This window comes from Manihot esculenta, chromosome 7 (genome assembly GCF_001659605.2).
Source record: "Manihot esculenta cultivar AM560-2 chromosome 7, M.esculenta_v8, whole genome shotgun sequence".
NCBI lineage: Eukaryota > Viridiplantae > Streptophyta > Magnoliopsida > Malpighiales > Euphorbiaceae > Manihot > Manihot esculenta.
Genome location: NC_035167.2, coordinates 9,569,155 through 9,575,865, shown reverse-complemented (window position 1 = coordinate 9,575,865; position 6,711 = coordinate 9,569,155). Strand labels below are relative to the sequence as shown.

General features: G+C 27.5%; 1 long non-coding RNA gene across 1 annotated transcript; it reads left to right on the top strand.

Annotated features, from left to right (window-relative positions):
• The first annotated feature begins 1,278 nt into the window (after positions 1 to 1,278).
• On the top strand, positions 1,279 to 4,010 carry LOC122724042. Its single transcript, XR_006351226.1, has 2 exons — positions 1,279 to 1,369; positions 3,461 to 4,010. It is a non-coding gene; the product is annotated as an uncharacterized LOC122724042 (long non-coding RNA).
• Positions 4,011 to 6,711: the final 2,701 nt, after the last annotated feature.

The following is a 6,711-nucleotide window of genomic DNA, read 5'->3' as shown; positions in this document are numbered from 1 at the left end:
TTTAAAAATTAGTCAAAAAATATCTAAATATATACATTAGATTTGATATAAACATTAAACTTTTTCAATCAATCAACTAATTATAAAATAATAACAACATTACACGTGGTATATAAATTAAATTATCAAATTGTCATATAAATTATCATTATTTAAAAATTTACTAAAATTATATTAAAATTCAGCTAAACTATTAAATTACAATATAAATTATTAAATTTAAAAATTTACTAAAATTATATTAAAATGTAAAGATTAGACTAATTAAATTAAAATTAAAAAAATTAGATTAAAATAAAAATAAAGACAAAAATTGAGATTTTTTTGAGCTAATTAGTTTTTTTAATTATATTTATAATATATTATGCGATTACTAGATATAATAGATATATTTTTAAAAGAATATATATGTGATAAATATTTTAAAAACAATAAATAATTTATTAATATAAACAATAGTCTAATAACTATAATAATGTAGGAGCTTAAAAAAAATTAATCAATGAAATATATAATTTCACCTCATTTTTTTTTTTTAAAAAAAAACTAATGGAATGACATATACCTTTACAAAAAAATAAAAAAGAGAATATAAAATTTATGGGATTTAATACTATCATAATCTATCAAAATCAAGAATACCATTAAATAAATAGAAAAAATGTATTTGAAAAAAAAAAAACAAAATCTATCAGAAGAGGAAGAGAAGAGAAGAGCATAAACCAGAAAGAAAACCATACTCTACCTGTAATTGAAAATTTAATCAGAACTAAATTAAAAATACTTATTAATTTAAAATCTATCTAATTTATTACAAATCTCTCTCCAAAGATTCATCAAAACCAAAAATCCCCGATACACACACTTCCCCTAATCTACTCCCAATTCTCACTCATCGCTACCAACTCTCTCTCTCTCTCTGAACCATAGTGCCCTTGAACATTTCCAGGGAAAATGCAGAATAATCCATCAGAATCCGATTCTGGGTTGTCCATTTCTTGCCCAATTTCTTGAGGTTTCATCAAAATTTCTTGGTTTTGCAGGTTGTAGTCATGAAAGCTTGACAACCTAAATTGTATTTGCAGGTTGTAGCCACGAGGCCTGCCTCGCCTACTAAGCTTTGGACACCTATGGCTTCGTCTCGGTCACGAGGGATTTCTAGTCCTTCAAGGGTGAGACCCATGAGTAGTTATCCTGGTAGTACACCTTCAATTCTTAGTTTCTCAGTTGATTTAAGGAGAGGGAAGATGGGGAGGATCGAATTGTTGATGCACATATGTTGAGGCTTCTGTACAACCGTTACTTGCAATGGCGGTTTGTAAATGCAAGGGCAGATGCTTCCTTCATGTTGCATAGACTAAATGCAGAGGTATGGTATACACACTTTTCACTGTTTTCAGTCCATTGATTTTGGTTTCTCATCTAGAGTAACTATATCCATAGCATTCCGGCTCAAACTTACCCCAATAACTTTTGAACATATTTTTCTCTTATTTAGTAATTTTTGCTAGCTATTTATAAACCCATCAATCTTCCTCCAAACAATCTATTCTAGACACTACAATGTCAATAGTAACATCCTTGGCATAATGTAAATTTCTTGGGACTTGTAGCTTCTAATATCAGTTTCTGGAAATGACAAACAAAGAACTGCATTTAACTGGAGCAACATCAATGCTATAATTTTAGGAAAGATGTTACACAGTTTCTATGATTTTTTTTAATTTTTGGATGTTAAAGATTTCTAAGGCTCAAGATTTAACTATACTGCCTAAGAATAGAGTTTAAGCTCTAGATATAGTCAAAAGTGAAATATATACTCAAGGCAATGTGTCTTCCCATCACCTAAAATGGAAAGAAAACAAACCGAACCTTAAAAGTAAGCTTGAGTTTGCATCATTAATCTCAGTGAACAGGTATGAACATAGTTACCTAGACCATGGTACTCTTGAGTCCTGGTACAGGTACATGGTATGCTAATTAATGAAATATAGGATAAGTAGGGGGAAAACTTGATTGGTATTAGTGGTATGTTTAGTTAGTATGCCAATTTAATTTGGTAATGTAAATTATATTTACTCAATATAATATAATGTTTAAATAATTAAATATATGATTAATAGTTGATAATATTTATATTTTCTAAAAAAATTTAAATTTTAACTAATAAAATAGCCAATTACACTCCCACGTCAACCTATTCCACTAACATGTAAATCAACTATCTTGCTTAAAATGTTTCAAAATGTATTCTCTTCTGTTTATTATTCTTTTGCTATAGCCTTTTTCCTCTCCTTTTCTTCTTCTTGTGCCTGCATGCTGCTATTGCTCACTTTCATATTTATTGATCTTTCTTCTTCCTTCCTTCCATATTTTCATTTCTTGTGGAACTTATAATTTTGGCAAACTGGATGGTGTCCCTAGCAATTTGGGACAGAAGAGTATTGTGTTTCAAGATGCAGTACCTGGATCGTGGTTTCCACGGTGATGAGGGAATCTAGTAATTATTGGCTATGTGCAAGCTTAATGAAGCGAAGCTCTACCTCGAAAATGACAAATGGCTTTGTTCATTTGCAGCAGGCCTATTAAGAGTCACTTGGTTGTGTCTGTACCAGGCACATTTGGCTTTTTCATTTGTTATTCCCTTAGAAATTCAAATGAAAGAGTTCATAATTTTTTATAGGGTGATCTAAGGTTTGGGAGCATAATTTAAACAATAAAGTGCTCCATTTATTTTAATTGGGTCAAATTAAAGGTCATCTAAAACTAAGGTAGACTCAATATGACAAATGAAAGTTACTTTAGCTTGTTTGAGGTTCAACAAAACGAAATCTACACGCTTAGGGCATGTTCAAACTTGTTTCTAAAAGTTGGTTTGGTTTTGAAGAAAATAATACTTTGCAGTGGATAACTTTTTCTCACAGTCGTTTCTCAGAACAAGTCCCTATGGTTACTTGTATATATTCCATTATTTAGACATGAAATGTTATTTTATGTATTTCGAAAACCTATTCCTGGAAGAGCACATGGAGAAAAATGAACTTTTATCCAAATAAGAAAGTTTCTTCTGTAAAATTTGCTCGTTTGAGTTTATGCATGCATACATATAAACATATACACATACATACTTGTATATATATATATATATATATATATATATATATATATATACACACATATATATATTCCAAGTAAGCTTTTAAGCATTCAGAGTAGGTGAGGTCATATGCACCTGATTGATTTTCAACGGCAATTCTCATCTTTTGGATTTGTGATCCATTACTTGTTCTTGCTTGTGTTTATGATATGAAGACATTGTTTTTAATTTGATATATTATTTGTACTGGTTTCTGCACCTGCAGCACTGTATGACTTTTGTTTGTTGGCAAATTGTAGAGAATAAATATGATGGACACAAAATTGAGTATTCTTACAGTTTTGGTGTTGTTCTTTATTCCAGAAAATTTTGTGGAATGTATGGGTGACCATCTCAGAACTACGGCACTCTGTCATTCTTAAAAGGATCAAGTTACTGTTGCTGAGACAAAAGTTAAAGCTAACTTCTATCCTCAAGGGACAAGTAAGATTTACAAACTCACTTTACTTTAATTGACTTATAAATCCATTTAGAGCTTCTAGTAAATTGTCTCTGCTTAAAATTCAACTATCTATTAGCTTTTCTATTTGTATTGTAGGGTTAAATCTTCATGTCAAATGTGATGATGGATAGAAAACATGTTTACCTGTTGAAAATAGTTGAAAAACATGACTTTTGTTATAAAGGAAAATAGTAGAAAACAATCTAAAGTTATTCTTCAAATCCTAGCTAAAATTTTGGAAAATGGGCACATTTATAAGCAAAATCTTGTTTTCTAGTTATTTTAAATAACTTTTTCAGCCAGTTTACTTTGAGAGAACACAGCCTTGTTGCATGTAAAATTGAGAATTAAGCATGTCTTTTGCATCACATTTGAAGTATGAATAAATGTTTGAAAAGAGATATCCATCAAGGTGAAGGCTTCAAAATTCATATATAGATAGGCCTGTGCAGCAGGGATATAGATCCTCAATAGTGTGGCAAATTTGAAAGATCCCTTTGACTTCTACCAGTCTTTTTGTTATAACTGGTTCTTTTATATATTTTCCAACTGTTTTTTGGAATTAGGAGGTTCAATCTCTTCATATAATGATTGACGGAGATGGTTGTCGTGTGGGTTTAAAAAGTAAGACCGAGGGAGGGAAGTAGAATAGGGGCAGGGGAGATGATTCACTCAATTGAGCCTCTAGTCCTTAGAGAGAAGGACAATAAGTAAACAAAATCTTAGAGGAGAATTTCTTTAATTAGAGAGAATTTCTTGTATATTTTATAAAATATATTTTTTTTAATTTTTATGTTAAAAAATTTATTAGTTATCTTGGAGGAGAATTTCTTTAATTAGAGAGATTTTGTGGTGTCTCCTTCCCGTGCATAATGATTTTAGTATAGGTTGTCTTTGGTTTTTCTTCTTTCCGAGTCTAGATGTGGCATGCTGGCTATTTTATGCTTTATCGTTATTGTCAACATTGCTATTTTTTGCTCACCCTTCGGACTATTGTTGTTCGGTATTGGTCGGCAATAATATGGTGAAAGTTATGTTTGATTGGTGATAGTAATGTTAGCGTATCTTACGGTGCTTATTTTTTGTGATAGTTCCAATCGATGCATCGTAGATGTAGTTATAAATCAGAATCGACGATTCAATTTATTGTTCGAATCAAATTGAAATAGATCTGATTTAAAACGATTCAAAATGGTTTAGGTTTTTCAATAGTTTCAATCCAGTTTTAAAGCGTTTACAGTTTTTATTTTTCATAATTATGATTTTTCATGATTTTAGTTTTTCACAATTCCAATTTAAATTATAGACTTTTAATCTAATTTCAATTTTAAAAAAAATAAAAATAAAAACTTAAATAAAATAAAAAAAGTAAATATAAATCTTAAGTATTATTGAATATATATTTTATCAAATAAGAAATTTATCAAATCGAACCGATCAATTTTAGTTATGAGTTTGATTTACGGTTTAAACTACCATAGCTATGTCTAGTCTATTTTATTTTATAGACGAATTGAGTTGAGCTAAATGGTTTGAATTGGATTGAATTATGAGTTTTAGATTGATACGAGATTCACTTGATTTATTTATTTTAGTTTGAGTTGTTTTTTTAGTTTTCTTGAATGGTAAACTGATCTTTAACTTCTACTCTTTCAATCTTCAATCTTCCATTTTAGAAAAAAAAAAATTTAAGAACAAATTTAAACAAAAATTAAATAAAAATAAAATTTAACTTCATTGATTGATTTATGGAAAATAAATTATAGTTGAAAAATATATTAGCAAATTTATATATAAAAATTTTAATAAAAATTTTAAAGTATGAAAACTATTTTTTTAAATAATTTAATTTTTTTAACTAAAAAATATTTTTCATCCACTAATTTTTTAAATTTCTCAAACATAAAAAAAAAAATTCATAAATCAAACAGAGATTTAATATTTTTCATTCTCACTGTATATTCAGCCAAAATCTTATCTGATTTGTACTTTATTTTTGCCCAAATGAACTTAAAAATGAAAAAACAGCTCTCTGATATTTAAATCCACTTTCAGAGAAAAAAAATAATTTTTTTTAGGTAAATATAAGAAGAGTAAATTATAAAATATATACAAGTATATGACATGATCGATATTATAAACCAATAAGATGAAGACATTAGTTACTATTTTTTTAAAAAAAAAAATTATTTAATAATTTTAGAATTCATTTATTTATTTGCATAAATGATGTGGTTTGAGTTTTGGATATATTATTTTTATATAAATTAAAGTATGACTCAATTTAAAAAGTCTGGCGCTGCACTCTTTGGTCTGAATTGAAAAAAAATGAAAAATATGAGTTTAAGAGTTAATGAGAAATTTCTTACAACTCTAAGCATCTTTCCTGCTCGCATTACCATGAAACTTCTCATCAAATCTCGGAAAGACTTTATAGTCTATTATCATCATGTTCCCATCTTTATTCTGTTGGGAAAGGAAGAAAAAAAAAAACAAAGTTGTCAAACATTTCAATTAATTAATTTTTACTGGTTAATAGATTGAAAATACTGAACGTTTATATTATTTTATATTTTAATTTAAAATTTAAAATTTTATATAAATTAGTTTATTATTTATATTTAAGTATAATTTTAACTAATTTTTAAAATTAAAATATGACAATAAGAACTCAATCACATTCAAATAAATAATAATTATCTGCTGTTATTTTAATATTGTGATAATTATTTTTAATATTTTTAAATAATATTTAAATTTATTATTTTAATTTTGAAAATTGATTAAAATTATATTTAATTGAAATTTTTTTTTTTGCTAATATCGATTTTTTAGCCCAGTTGATTGTGATACAACTCAAATCAAATTATACAATTTTTTTAAAAAATTAATTTTAGTATTATTAAATTAAACCTCATTATCTTCATTCACTGTAATATCAATAGGTCTGTTTGATGTTGACCTGGACAAACAAGTCTTTAAAGACGTACCCCACAAGTCTTTATACGAGAATTTTCCATGCAAGAATCAATGCAGACATATGCATGTCTGTTTTATAGTTTTCAACTTTCCACTACCCTCATTCCCTTCCAAAACACTCTTATCAAAGCTT